The sequence below is a fragment of the Arachis hypogaea genome, chromosome 2 (genome assembly GCF_003086295.3).
Source record: "Arachis hypogaea cultivar Tifrunner chromosome 2, arahy.Tifrunner.gnm2.J5K5, whole genome shotgun sequence".
Lineage (NCBI taxonomy): Eukaryota > Viridiplantae > Streptophyta > Magnoliopsida > Fabales > Fabaceae > Arachis > Arachis hypogaea.
This window is the reverse complement of record NC_092037.1, coordinates 87,688,080-87,703,353: the sequence shown is the minus strand read 5'-3', so window position 1 is coordinate 87,703,353 and position 15,274 is coordinate 87,688,080. Positions and strand designations below refer to the sequence as shown.

At 41.9% G+C, this 15,274-nt stretch overlaps 1 non-coding gene across 1 annotated transcript; it reads right to left on the bottom strand.

Moving 5' to 3' along the window:
* Positions 1-440: 440 nt before the first annotated feature.
* On the bottom strand, positions 441-548 carry LOC112767375 (small nucleolar RNA R71). Its single transcript, XR_003184885.1, has one exon. It is a non-coding gene; the product is annotated as a small nucleolar RNA R71 (small nucleolar RNA).
* Between the last annotated feature and the right edge of the window lie 14,726 nt (positions 549-15,274).

Below are 15,274 nucleotides of genomic sequence, written 5' to 3'. Positions count from 1 at the left end.
AGGACCTGACCGAATTCTTCAAAGAAGAAGAACTCATGGCAGCCGAAAACAACAACAATGCCAACAATGCAAGGAAGGTGCTGGGTGACTTCACTGCACCTACTCCCGATTTCTATGGGAGAAGCATCTCTATCCCTGCCATTAGAGCAAACAACTTTGAGCTTAAGCCTCAATTAGTTTCTCTAATGCAACAGAATTGCAAGTTCCATGGACTTCCATTGGAAGATCCTCATCAGTTTTTAGCTGAGTTCTTGCAAATCTGTGACACAGTCAAGACTAATGGGGTTGACCCTGAGGTCTACAGACTTATGCTATTCCCTTTTGCTGTAAGAGACAGAGCTAGGACATGGTTGGACTCTCAACCTAAAGAAAGTCTAGACTCTTGGGAAAAGCTAGTCAATGCCTTCTTGGCAAAGTTCTTTCCGCCTCAAAAATTGAGTAAGCTTAGAGTGAAAGTCCAAACCTTCAGACAGAAGGAAGGAGAATCCCTCTATGAAGCTTGGGAAAGATACAAACAATTAATCAGAAAGTGTCCTTCTGATATGCTTTCTGAATGGAGCATCATAGGTATTTTCTATGATGGTCTCTCTGAACTATCCAAGATGTCTTTGGATAGCTCTGCAGGAGGATCTCTTCATCTGAAGAAGACGCCTACTGAAGCTCAAGAACTGATTGAAATGGTTGCAAATAACCAATTCATGTACACTTCTGAAATAAATCCTGTGAACAATGGGACTAGTCAGAAGAAAGGAGTTCTTGAGATTGACACTCTGAATGCCATTTTGGCTCAGAATAAAATATTGACCCAACAAGTCAATATGATTTCTCAAAGTCTGTCTGGAATGCAAAATGCACCAAGCAGTACTAAGGAAGCTTCATCTGAGGAAGAAGCTTATGATCCTGAGAACCCTTCAATGGAAGAGGTGAATTACATGGGAGAACCCTATGGAAACACCTATAATCCTTCATGGAGGAATCATCCAAATCTTTCATGGAAGGATCAACAGAGACCTCAACAAGGTTTCAATAACAATAATGGTGGAAGAAACAGGTTCAGCAATAGCAAGCCTTTTCCATCATCTTCTCAGCAACAGACAGAGAGTTCTAAGCAGAATACCTCTGACTTAGCAACCATGGTCTCTGTTCTAATCAAAACCACTCAAAGTTTCATGACTGAAACTAGGTCCTCCATTAGAAATTTGGAAGGACAAGTGGGTCAGCTGAGCAAGAAAATTACTGAACTCCCTCCTAGTACTCTTCCAAGCAATACAGAAGAAAATCCAAAAGGAGAGTGCAAGGCCATCAACATGGCCGAATTTTGGGAGGAAGGAGAGGCAATGAACGCCACTGAGGAAGGCCTCACTGGACGTCCACTGGCCTCCAATGAGTTCCCCAATGAGGAACCATGGGAATCTGAGGCTCAAACTGAGACCATAGAGATTCCATTGGACTTACTTCTGCCATTCATGAGCTCTGATGAGTATTCTTCCTCTGAAGAGGATGAGTATGTCACTGAAGAGCAAGTTGCTAAATACCTTGGAGCAATCATGAAGCTGAATGACAAGTTGTTTGGAAATGAGACTTGGGAGGATGAACCTCCTTTGCTCACCAAGGAACTGGATAACTTGTCTAGGCAGAAACTGCCTCAAAAGAGACAGGATCCTGGGAAGTTTTCAATACCTTGTACCATAGGCACCATGATCTTCAAGAATTCCTTGTGTGACTTAGGGTCAAGTGTAAACCTCATGCCTCTCTCTGTAATGGAGAAGTTAGGGATCTCTGAGATGCAAGCTGCAAAAATCTCACTAGAGATGGCAGACAATTCAAGAAAACAAGCCCATGGACTTGTAGAGGATGTTCTGGTTAAAGTTGAAGACCATTACATCCCTACTGATTTCATAGTCCTAGAGACTGGGAAGTGCATGGATGAATCCATCATCCTTGGCAGACCCTTCCTAGCCACAGCAAAGGCTGTGATTGATGTTGATAGAGGAGAGTTGATCATTCAAGTGAATGAAGAATCCTTGGTGTTTAAGGCCCAAGGATATCCCTCTGTCATCATGGAGAGGAAGCATGAAGAGCTTCTCTCAAAACAGAGCCAAACAGAGCCCCCACAGTCAAACTCTAAGTTTGGTGTTGGGAGGCCACAACCAAACTCTAAGTTTGGTGTTGAACCCCCACATTCAAACTCTAAGTTTGGTGTTGGGAGGTTCCAACATGGCTCTGAGTATCTGTGAGGCTCCATGAGAGTCCTCTGTCAAGCTACTGACATTAAAGAAGCGCTTGTTGGGAGGCAACCCAATGTTATATTTTATCTATTTTATTTTGTTATTTTCTCTTTTTTGTAGGTTGATGATCATGAGAAGTCACAAAATCAATGAAAAAAGCAAAAACAGAATGAAAAATAGGAAGAAAAATAGCACACCCTGGAGGACGCACCCACTGGCGTTTAAACACCAGTGAGGTTAGCTGTTGGGCGTTTAACGCCCAGTCTGGCACCATTCTGGGCGTTTAATGCCAGAAAGGGGCACCAGACTGGCGTTAAACGCCAGAAATGGGCAAGAAGCTGGCGTTAAACGCCAGAAATGGGCACCAGCCCGGCGTTTAACGCCAGAAAAGGCTAAAAACGTGTTTTTTCTTGCTATTTGGTGCAGGGATGACTTTTCCTTGACACCTCAGGATCTGTGGACCCCACAGGATCCCCACCTACCCTACCACTCTCTCTCTTCTTCACCCATTCACCAATCACCTCAACACCTCTTCCCAAAAAACCCTTCACCTATCAAATCCCATCTTTCTCTTCACCACTCACATCCATCCTTCATAAAACCCCACCTACCTCACCATTCAAATTCAAACCACTTTCCCTCCCAAACCCACCCTCAAATGGACGAACCCTCCTCTCCCCCTCTCCTATATAAACCCTCCTTCACTCCTTCATTTTCACACAACATACACACCACTTCTCCCCTTCTTGGCCGAAAATTAAAGCCATTCCCTTTCCCCTCATTTCTTCTTCTTCTACTCTCTTCTTTCTTCTTTTGCTCGAGGACGAGCAAACATTTTAAGTTTGGTGTGGTAAAAGCATTGCTTTTTGTTTTTCCATAACCATTTATGGCATCCAAGGCCGGAGAAACCTCTAGAAAGAGGAAAGGGAAGGCAAAAGCTTCCACCTCCGAGTCATGGGAGATGGAGAGATTCATCTCAAGGGTGCATCAAGACCATTTCTATGAAGTTGTGGCCTTGAAGAAGGTGATCCCCGAGGTCCCTTTTTCACTCAAAAAGGGTGAATATCCGGAGATCCGACATGAGATCCGAAGAAGAGGTTGGGAAGTTCTTACCAACCCCATTCAACAAGTTGGAATCTTGATGGTTCAAGAGTTTTATGCCAATGCATGGATCACCAAGAACCATGACCAAAGTGTGAACCCGAATCCAAAGAATTATCTTACTATGGTTCGGGGGAAATACTTGGATTTTAGTCCGGAAAGTGTGAGGGTGGCGTTCAACTTGCCTATGATGCAAGGAGATGAACATCCTTACACTAGAAGGGTCAACTTTGATCAAAGGTTGGACCAAGTCCTCACAGTCATATGTGAAGAGGGCGCCCAATGGAAGAGAGATTCAAGAGGAAAGCCGGTTCAATTGAGAAGGCATGAGCTCAAACCCGTGGCTAGAGGATGGTTGGAGTTCATCCAACGCTCAATCATTCCCACTAGCAACCGGTCCGAAGTTACCATAGACCGGGCTATCATGATCCATAGCATCATGATTGGAGAAGAAATAGAAGTTCATGAGGTTATAGCCCAAGAACTCTATAAGGTGGCGGACAAGTCCTCTACCTTGGCAAGGTTAGCCTTTCCTCATCTCATTTGTCACCTCTGTTATTCAGTTAGAGTTGACATAGAGGGAGACATCCCCATTGATGAGGACAAGCCCATCACTAAGAAGAGGATGGAGCACACAAGAGACCCTACTCATCATGAAATCCCTGAGATTCCTCAAGGGATGCACTTTCCTCCACAAAACTATTGGGAGCAACTAAACACCTCCCTAGGAGAATTGAGTTCCAACATGGGACAACTAAGGGTGGAGCATCAAGAACACTCCATCATCCTCCATGAAATTAGAGAAGATCAAAGAATCATAAGAGAGGAGCAACAAAGACAAGGAAGAGACATTGAGGAGCTCAAGCACTCCATAGGATCTTCAAGAGGAAGAAAGAGCCGCCATCACTAAGGTGGACCCGTTCTTTGATTTCCTTGTTCTTTATTCTTCTGTTTTTCGAATTTTATGCTTATGTTTGTCCATGTTTGTGTCTTGTGATCATTAGTGTCTTAGTGTCTATGCCTTAAAGTTATGAATGTCCTATGAATCCATCACCTTTCTTGAATAAAAACGTGCTTAAATTGAAAAGGAAAGAATTGCATGAATTTTGAATTTTATAACAGTTTAATTAATTTGATGTGGTGGCAATATTTTTGTTTTCTGAATGTATGCTTAAACAGTGCATATGTATCTTGAATTTGTGGTTCATGAATGTTGGCTCTTGAAAGAATGATGAAAAAGGAGACATGTTACTGAGGATCTGAAAAATCATTACAATGATTCTTGAAGCAAGAAAAAGCATTACTATTCAAAAAAAAAAGAAATCGAAAAAAAAAGAGAAAAAGAAAACAGAAAAAAAAAAAGAGAGAAAAGAAAGAAATAAAGTTGAGATCCAAGGCAATAAGAGTGTGCTTAAGAACCCTGGACACCTCTAGTTGGGGACTCTAGCAAAGCTGAGTCACAATCTGAAAAGGTTCACCCAATTATGTGTCTGTGGTATGTATGTATCCGGTGGTAATACTGGAAGACATAGTGCTTTGGGCTACAGCCAAGACTCAATAAAAAGCTATGTTCAAGAATCATCATACTCTACTAGGAGAATCAATAACACTATCTGGATTCTGAGTTCCTAAAGAAGCCAATCATTCTGAATTTCAAAGGATAGAGTGAGATGCCAAAACTATTCAGAGGCAAAAAGCTAAAAGCCCCGCTCATCTAATTAATACTGATCTTCACAGATGTTTTTAGGATTCATTGCATATTCTCTTCTTTTTATCTTATTTGGTTTTCAGTTGCTTGAGGACAAGCAACAATTTAAGTTTGGTGTTGTGATGAGCGGATAATTTCTACGCTTTTTGGCATTGTTTTTAGTATGTTTTTGGTATGATCTAGTTAGTTTTTAGTTAAAATTCACTTTTCTAGACTTTACTATGAGTTTGTGTGTTTTTCTGTGATTTCAGGTACTTTCTGGCTGAAATTGAGGGACCTGAGCAAAAATCTGATTCAGAGACTAAAAAGGACTGTAGATGCTGTTGGATTCTGGCCTCCCTGCACTCGAAGTGGATTTTCTGGAGCTACAGAAGCCCAATTGGCGCGCTCTCAACGGCGTTGGAAAGTAGACATCCTGGGCTTTCCAGCAATATATGATAGTCCATACTTTGCCCAAGATTTGATGGCCCAAACCGGCGTTCAAAGTCACCCTCAGAAATTCCAGCGTTAAACGCTGGAACTGGCACCAAAATGGGAGTTAAACGCCCAAACTGGCACTAAAGCTGGCGTTTAACTCCAAGAAGAGTCTCTACACGAAAATGCATCATTGCTCAGCCCAAGCACACACCAAGTGGGCCCGGAAGTGGATTTTTATGTCTTTTACTCATCTCTGTACACCCTAGGTTACTAGTTTTCTATAAGTAGGACCTTTTACTATTGTATTGAGATATCGGCGGGTAGTTATCTTTGTTTTGATGCTATCTTAGATCATTGGGAGGCTGGCCATTCGGCCATGCCTAGACCTTGTTCTTATGTATTTTCAACGGTGGAGTTTCTACACACCATAGATTAAGGTGTGGAGCTCTGCTGTACCTCGAGTATTAATGCAATTACTATTGTTCTTCTATTCAATTCCGCTTGTTCTTGTTCTAAGATATCACTTGTTCTTCAACTTGATGAATGTGATGATCCGTGACACTCATCATCATTCTCACCTATGAACGTGTGACTGACAACCACCTCCGTTCTACCTTCGATTGGGTGAATATCTCTTGGATTCCTGATTGCACGATGCATGGTTGATCGCCTGACAACCGAGTGCTCGCCTGACAACCGAGCCAACCAATCCGTGAGATCAGAGTCTTCGTGGTATAGGCTAGAACTGATGGCGGCATTCAAGAGAATCCGGAAGGTCTAACCTTGTCTGTGGTATTCTGAGTAGGATTCAATGATTGAATGACTGTGACGTGCTTCAAACTCCTAGCAGGCGGGGCGTTAGTGACAGACGCAAAAGAATCGATGGATTCTATTCCGGCCTGACCGAGAACCGACAGATGATTACCCATGCTGTGACAGAGCATAGGCAACGTTTTCACTGAGAGGATGGGAGGTAGCCACTGACAACGGTGAAACCCTACATGAGCTTGCCATGGAAAGGAGTAAGAAGGATTGGATGAAGACAGTAGGAAAGCAGAGAGACGGAAGGGAAGGCATCTTCATGCACTTATCTGAAGTTCCTACCAATGAATTACATAAGTACCTCTATCTTTATCTTTATGTTTATTTCGTTCATCACCATATCCATTTGAGTTTGCCTGACTAAGATTTACAAGATGACCATAGCTTGCTTCATACTAACAATCTCCGTGGGATCGACCCTTACTCACGTAAGGTTTATTACTTGGACGACCCAGTGCACTTGCTGGTTAGTTGTGCGAAATTGTGTAATGCCATGGTATTGAGCACCAAGTTTTTTGGGGTTCATGACCGGGGATTATGAGAGTTGTGAAAAGTATTGTTCACAATTTTGCGCCACCAGCAAACAAATCAAATCATGCACAAATTCACACTGTTGTACTCGAAAGAGAACTTGTGGACATCCTATCCTAGTCACCATAGCTTCATGAGTAGCATTATATATTTTCAAATCATAACCTAAAACCACCATTCTCAATCCTAACTCATGGGCCTTTTCAAATGTAATAAATGAATGACTTGCTCCTGAATCAAATAAAGCATTTAAGATTTTACCAGCCATTTCACAATTATCTCTAATAAGTGTCTCAGATCCCACAGCACCTATGGTAGAAGTGATGTATTGGTGGACGAAATTGTGATCAACAATAATGGCTCTTTGGCATGTGCCTAAAAACTAGCTCAGCACTTTCTTTTCACAACTCCGTTCAACTTAACCAGCAAGTGTACTGGGTCATCCAAGTAATACCTTACGTGAGTAAGGGTCGATCTCACAGAGATTGTTGGTATAAAGCAAGCTATGGTCACCTTGTAAATCTCAGTTAGGCAAATTAAATGGTTATGGGTTTCAAAAATTAATAATAAATAGAAAATAAAAAGGGATAGAAATACTTATGTAAATCAATAGTGGGAATTTCAGATAGGCGTATGGAGATGATGTGCTCCTCTCGTATCTCTACTTTTTTATTACATTCATCAAATCCTTCTTACTCCTTTCCATGGTAAGCTGTATGTAGGGCATCACCATCATCAATGGCTACTTTCAATCCTCTCGGGAAAATGGTCCTATGCGCTGTCACTGCACGGCTAATCGTCTAGAGGCATCACCCTTGTTGATAGCTACATCCCATTCTCTCAGTGAAAATGATCCAAATGCTCTGTCACAGCACGGCTAATCATCTGTCGGTTCTCAATCAGGTTGGAGTAGAATCCATTGATTCTTTTGCGTTTGTCATCACGCCCAGCCTTCAGGAGTTTGAAGCTCGTCACAGTCATTCAATACCGGAATCCTACTCGGAATACCACAGACAAGGTTAGACTTTCCGGATTCCCGGGATCCTACTCGGAATACCACAGACAAGGTTAGACTTTCCGGATCCCCATGAATGCCGCCATCTATCTAGCTTATACCACAAAAATTTTGTTGGGGAATCTAAGAGATATGCGCCCGGCCTAGAGTAGAACGGAAGTGGTTGTCAATCACGTGCGTTCATAGGTGAGAATGATGATGACTGTCACGGATCATCACATTCATCAAAATGTTGTGCAACGTATATCTTGGAATAAGAATAAAAGAGAATTGAATAGAAAGTAATGATAATTGTATTGAAACTTGAGGTACAGCAGAGCTCCACACCCTTAATCTATGGTGTGCAGAAACTCCACCGTTGAAAATACATAAGTAAAAGGTTCAGGCATGGCCGAATGGCCAGCCCCCTTGGTCTAAGGACTAGGCGTCCAGAGATTTTCTCAGATCTAAAGTGATCAAAAGATGTCTAATACAATAGTTAAATGTCCTATATATACTAGACTAGCTACTAGGGTTTACATGAGTAAGTAAGTAATTGATGCATAAATCCACTTCCAGGGCCCACTTGGTGTGTGCTTGGGCTGAGCTTGATCTATCCACGAGCTGAGGCTTTTCTTGGAGTTGAACGCCGAGTTATAGCGTGTTTCTGGCGTTCAACTCTGGGTTATGACGTGTTTCTGGCGTTTAACTCCAGACAACAGCATATACTTGGCGTTGAGCGCCACTTTACGTCGTCAATTTCCGAATAAAGTATGGACTATTATATATTGCTGGAAAGCTCTAGATGTCTACTTTCCAACGCCGTTGAGAGAGCACCATTTGGAGTTCTGTAGCTCCAAAAAATCTATTTCTAGTGCAGGGAGGTCAGATTCCAACAGCATCAGCAGTCCTTTTGTCAGCCTTTTTCAGAGTTTTGCTCAAGTCCCTTAATTTCAGCCAGAAATTACCTGAAATCACAGAAAAACACACAAACTCATAGTAAAGTCCAGAAATGTGAATTTAACATAAAAACTAATGAAAAATCCCTAAAAGTAGCTTGAACTTACTAAAAACTACCTAAAAACAATGCCAAAAAGCGTATAAATTATCCGCTCATCACAACACCAAACTTAAATTGTTGCTTGTCCCCAAGCAACTGAAAATCAATTAGGATAAAAAGAAGAGAATATACTATAAATTCCAAAATATCAATGAATATTAATTCTACTTAGATGAGCGGGACTTGTAGCTTTTTGCTTCTGAACAGTTTTGGCATCTCACTTTTTCCTTTGAAGTTTAGAATGATTGGCTTCTCTAGGAACTTAGAATTTCGGATAGTGTTATTGATTCTCCTAGTTAAGTATGTTGATTCTTAAACACAGCTACTTTTGAGTCTTGGCCGTGGCCCTAAGCATTTTGTTTTCCAGTATTACCACCACCGGATACATAAATGCCACAAACACATGACTGGGTGAACCTTTTCAGATTGTGGCTCAGCTTTGCTAGAGTCCCCAGTTAGAGGTGTCCAGAGCTCTTAAGCACACTCTTTTTGCTTTGGATCATGACTTTAACCACTCAGTCTCAAGCTTTTCACTTGGACCTTCATGACACAAGCACATGGTTAGGGACAGCTTGATTTAGCCGCTTAGGCCTGGATTTTATTTCCATGGGCCCTTCTATCCATTGATGCTCAAAGCCTTGGATCCTCTTTACCCTTGCCTTTTGGTTTTAAGGGCTATTGGCTTTTTCTGCTTGCTTTTTCTTTTTCTTTCTATTTTTTTTCGCCATATTTTTTTTCGCAAGCCTTTGCTTTTTCACTGCTTTTTCTTGCTTCAAGAATCAATTTTATGATTTTTCAAATCATCAATAACATTTCTCTTTGTTCATCATTCTTTTAAGAGCCAACAATTTTAACATTCATAAACAACAAGATCAAAAATATGCACTATTTAAGCATTCATTCAGAAAACAAAAAGTATTGTCACCACATCAATATAATTAAATTAAATTCAAGGATAAATTCGAAATTCATGTACTTCTTGTTCTTTTGAATTAAAACATTTTTCCTTTAAGAGAGGTGAAGGATTAATGGAATTTATTCATAGCTTTAAGACATAGTTACTAACTACTAATGATCATGAAGTAGAGACACAAAACATAGATAAACACAACATAAAAACCGAAAAGCAGAAAGAAATAAGAACAAGGAATGAATCCACCTTAGTGGCGTCTTCTTCTTGAAGGACCAACAATGTCCTTAAGCTCTTCTATGTCGCTTCCTTGCCTTTGTTGCTCCTCCCTCATTGCTCTTTGGTCTTCTCTTATTTCATGGAGAATGATGGAGTGCTCATGATGTTCCACCCTTAATTGTTCAACATTGTGGCTCAAATCTTCTAAGGAAGTGTTGAGTTGTTCCCAATAGTTATTTTGAGGAAAGTGCATCCCTTGAGGCATCTCAGGAATTTCTTGATGATGAGCTTCCTCATGCATCTCTTGAGAACTGTGAAGGGTCTATCTTGCTTGCTCCATCCTCTTCTTGGTGATGGGCTTATCCTCTTCAATGGAGATGTCTCCTTCTATGATAACTCCAGCTGAGTAACATAGATGGCAAATAAGGTGAGGAAAAGCTAGCCTTGCCATGGTGGAGGGCTTGTCGGCTATTTTGTAGAATTCATTGGAGATGACTTCATGAACTTCTACTTCCTCTCCAATCATGATGCTATGAATCATGATGGCCCGATCCACAGTAACTTCAGATCGGTTGCTAGTGGGAATGATGGAGCGTTGAATGAACTCCAACCATCCTCTAGCCACAGGCTTGAGGTCCAGTCTTCTTAGTTGAACTGGCTTGCCCTTGGAGTCTCTTTTCCATTGAGCTCCTTCCACATATATGTCCATTAGGACTTGGTCCAACCTTTGATTAAAGTTGACCCTTCTAGTGTAGGGGCGTTCATCTCCTTGCATCATGGGCAAGTGAAACGCCAACCTCACATTTTCCGGACTAAAATCTAAGTATTTCCCCCAAACCATTGTGAGATAATTCTTTGGATTCGGGTTCATACTTTGATCATGGTTCCTAGTGATCCATGCATTGGCATAGAACTCTTGAACCATTAAGATTCCGACTTGTTGCATGGGGTTGGTTAGGACTTCCCAACCTCTTCTTCAGATCTCATGTCGGATCTCCGGATACTCATTTTTCTTGAGCTTGAAATGGACCTCAGGGATCACCTTCTTCTTTGCCACAACATCATAGAAGTGGTCTTGATGGCTCTTGGAGATGAATCTTTCCATCTCCCATGACTCGGAGGTGGAAGCTTTTGTCTTCCCTTTTCCTTTTCTAGAGGATTCTCCGGCCTTAGGTGCCATTGATGGTAGTGAAAAATAAAAAAGATTGTGCTTTGACCACACCAAACTTAAAATATTGCTTGTCCTCGAGCAAGAGAAGAAAGAAGAGAAGAAGAAGAAGAAGAGAATATGGTAGAGAGGGAGAGATGGAGGTTCGGCCAAGGTGAAGAAGAGGGGGTTGTGTTGTGTGAAAATGAAGTAGAATGGAAGGGTATATATAGGGAGAGGGGAGAGTGAAGTTTTGGCCATATAGGGTGGGAATGGGTGGGAAAATGTTTTGAATTTTTGAAGGTAGGTGGGGTTTATGGGGAAGAGTGGATGGATGTGAGTGGTGAAGGGGGTGATTGGGAAGAGGGATTGAGGTGATTGGTGAAGGGTTTTGGGAAGTGTGACATGGGAAAGAGTAAATAGGATTAGGAGGTAAGGTGGGAATATGTTAGGTAGGGATCCTGTGGTGTCCACAAATCCTGAGGTGATCCTGTGGGGTCCACAGATCCTGAGGTGTCAAGGAATTCCATTCCTACACCAAATAGGCATGTAAAATGCCTTTGCACACCATTCTGGCGTTTAAACGCCGAGTGGTGCACATTATGGGCATTCAACGCCCATGTAAAGCATGTTTCTGGCGTTGAACGCCAGTTTCATGCTTGTTACTTGCGTTCAGAGCCAGCTTTTTCCTCTAGGCACATTCCTGGCGTTCAGCGCCAGAATGTTGCTTGTTTCTGGCGTTCAGCGCCAGATTCATGCTCTGTTCTAGCGTTGAACGCCAGCCAGATGTATCTTACTGGCGTTGAACGCCAGCCTGTGCTTCCTCCAGGGTGCGAATTTTTTTCTGCTGTTTTTGCTTCTGTTTTTAATTTTTATGATTTTTTTTCGTGACTCCACATGATCATGTACCTAATAAAACACAAAATAACAATAAAATAAAATAAAAATTAGATAAATAAAATTGGGTTGCCTCCCAACAAGCGCTTCTTTAATGTCAATAGCTTGACAGTGGCTCTCATGGAGTCACAAAGGTGATCAGGTCAATGTTGTATAGTCCCAACACCAAACTTAAAGTTTGGATATGGGGTCTTAACACCAAACTTAGAGTTTGGTTGTGGCCTCCCAACACCAAACTTAGAGTTTGACTGTGGGGGCTCTTCTTGACTCTGAACTGAGAGAAGCTCTTCATGCTTACTCTCTTTTGTCACAGAGAGATGGCCATGTGCCTTAAACATAAGGTAGTCCCCATTCAATTGAAGGACTAATTCACCTCTGTTGACATCTATCACAGCTCCTGCTGTGGCTAGGAAAGGTCTTCCAAGGATGATGCATTCATCCTCTTCCTTCCTAGTGTCTAAGATTATGAAATCAGCAGGGATGTAAAGGCCTTCAACCTTTACTAACACGTCCTCCACTATTCCATAAACTTGTCTCAATGACTTGTCTGCCAATTGTAATGAGAACAAGGCAGGTTGTACCTCAATGATCCCCAGCTTCTCCATTATATAGAGTGGCATAAGATTTATCCCTGACCCTAGATCACATAGAGCATTTTCAAAGGTCATGGTGCCTATGGTACAAGGTATTAAGAACTTGCCAGGATCTTGTTTCTTTTGAGGTAGAGTTTGCTGAATCCAGGTATCTAGTTCATTAATGAGCAAGGGGGGTTCACTTTCCCAAGTCTTATTACCAAACAACTTGGCATTCAGCTTCATGATAGCTCCTAAATATTGAGCAACTTGCTCTTCAGTCACATCTTCATCCTCTTCAGAGGAAGAATAGTCTTCAAAGCTCATGAATGGTAGAAGGAAATTTAGTGGAATCTCTATGGTCTCTATATGAGCCTCAAATTCCTGTGGATCCTTAATAGGAAACTCCTTCTTGCTTGAGGGACGTCCCAGGAGGTCATCCTCACTAGGATTTTTGTCCTCCTCCTCCCTTGTGCATTCGGCCATATTGATTATATCAATGGCCTTGCACTCTCCTTTTGGATTTTCTTCTGTATTGCTTGGGAGAATACTGGGAGGAGTTTCAATAATTTTCTTACTCAACTGGCCCACTTGTGCCTCCAGATTTCTGATGGAGGATCTTGTTTCACTCATGAAACTGAAGGTGGCTGATGAGCGGATAATTTGTACGCTTTTTGGCATTGTTTTTAGTATGTTTTTAGTATGATCTAGTTAGTTTTTAGTATATTTTTATTAGTTTTTAGTTAAAATTCACTTTTCTGGACTTTACTATGAGTTTGTGTGTTTTTCTGTGATTTCAGGTACTTTCTGGCTGAAATTGAGGGACCTGAGCAAAAATCTGATTCAGAGACTGAAAAGGACTGCAGATGCTGTTGGATTCTGACCTCCCTGCACTAGAAGTGGATTTTCTGGAGCTACAGAAGCCCAATTGGCGCGCTCTCAATGGCGTTGGAAAGTAGACATCCTGGGCTTTCCAGCAATATATGATAGTCCATACTTTGCCCAAGATTTGATGGCCCAAACCGGCGTTCAAAGTCACCCTCAGAAATTCCAGCGTTAAACGCCGGAACTGGCACCAAAATGGGAGTTAAACGCCCAAACTGGCACTAAAGCTGGCGTTTAACTCCAAGAAGAGTCTCTACACGAAAATGCTTCATTGCTCAGCCCAAGCACACACCAAGTGGGCCCGGAAGTGGATTTTTATGTCTTTTACTCATCTCTGTACACCCTAGGTTACTAGTTTTCTATAAGTAGGACCTTTTACTATTGTATTGAGATATCGGCGGGTAGTTATCTTTGTTTTGATGCTATCTTAGATCATTGGGAGGCTGGCCATTCGGCCATGCCTAAACCCTGTACTTATGTATTTTCAACGATGGAGTTTCTACACACCATAGATTAAGGTGTGGAGCTCTGCTGTACCTCGAGTATTAATGCAATTACTATTGTTCTTCCATTCAATTCCGCTTGTTCTTGTTCTAAGATATCACTTGTTCTTCAACTTGATGAATGTGATGATCCGTGACACTCATCATCATTCTCACCTATGAACGTGTGACTGACAACCACCTCCGTTCTACCTTCGATTGGGTGAATATCTCTTGGATTCCTGATTGCACGATGCATGGTTGATCGCCTGACAACCGAGTGCTCGCCTGACAACCGAGCCAACCATTCCGTGAGATCAGAATCTTCGTGGTATAGGCTTGAACTGATGGCGGCATTCAAGAGAATCCGGAAGGTCTAACCTTGTCTGTGGTATTCTGAGTAGGATTCAATGATTGAATGACTGTGACGTGCTTCAAACTCCTAGCAGGCGGGGCGTTAGTGACAGACGCAAAAGAATCGATGGATTCTATTCCGGCCTGACCGAGAACCGACGGATGATTACCCATGCTGTGACAGAGCATAGGCAACGTTTTCACTGAGAGGATGGGAGGTAGCCACTGACAACGGTGAAACCCTACATGAGCTTGCCATGGAAAGGAGTAAGAAGGATTGGATGAAGACAGTAGGAAAGCAGAGAGACAGAAGGGAAGGCATCTTCATGCGCTTATCTGAAGTTCCTACCAATGAATTACATAAGTACCTCTATCTTTATCTTTATGTTTTTATGCGTTCATCACCATATCCATTTGAGTTTGCCTGACTAAGATTTACAAGATGACCATAGCTTGCTTCATACTAACAATCTCTGTGGGATCGACCCTTACTCGCGTAAGGTTTATTACTTGGACGACCCAGTGCACTTGCTGGTTAGTTGTGCGAAGTTGTGTAATGCCATGGTATTGAACACCAAGTTTTTGGGGTTCATGTCCGGGGATTATGAGAGTTGTGAAAAGTATTGTTCACAAGTTCGCGCACCAAGTTTTTGGCGCCGTTGCCGGGGATTGTTCAGTTTGGACAACTGAAGGTTCATCTTGTTGCTTAGATTAGGTATTTATTTTTTTTCGAAATTCTTGAAGATGAATTCTAGAGTTTCATGATGATTTGTTGAAATCTGGCTGGCTGAGAAGCCATGTCTAATCTCATTGGACCGAGGTTTCAACTTATCATCACAAGAGCTTGTTGATTTTTATCAATCTTGCTTTTGGAGCAGTGATCTGCTAAGGCTTGGCTGGCCTTTGGCCATGTCTAGTGTTTTGGACCGAAGCTTTCTTTGAAAGCT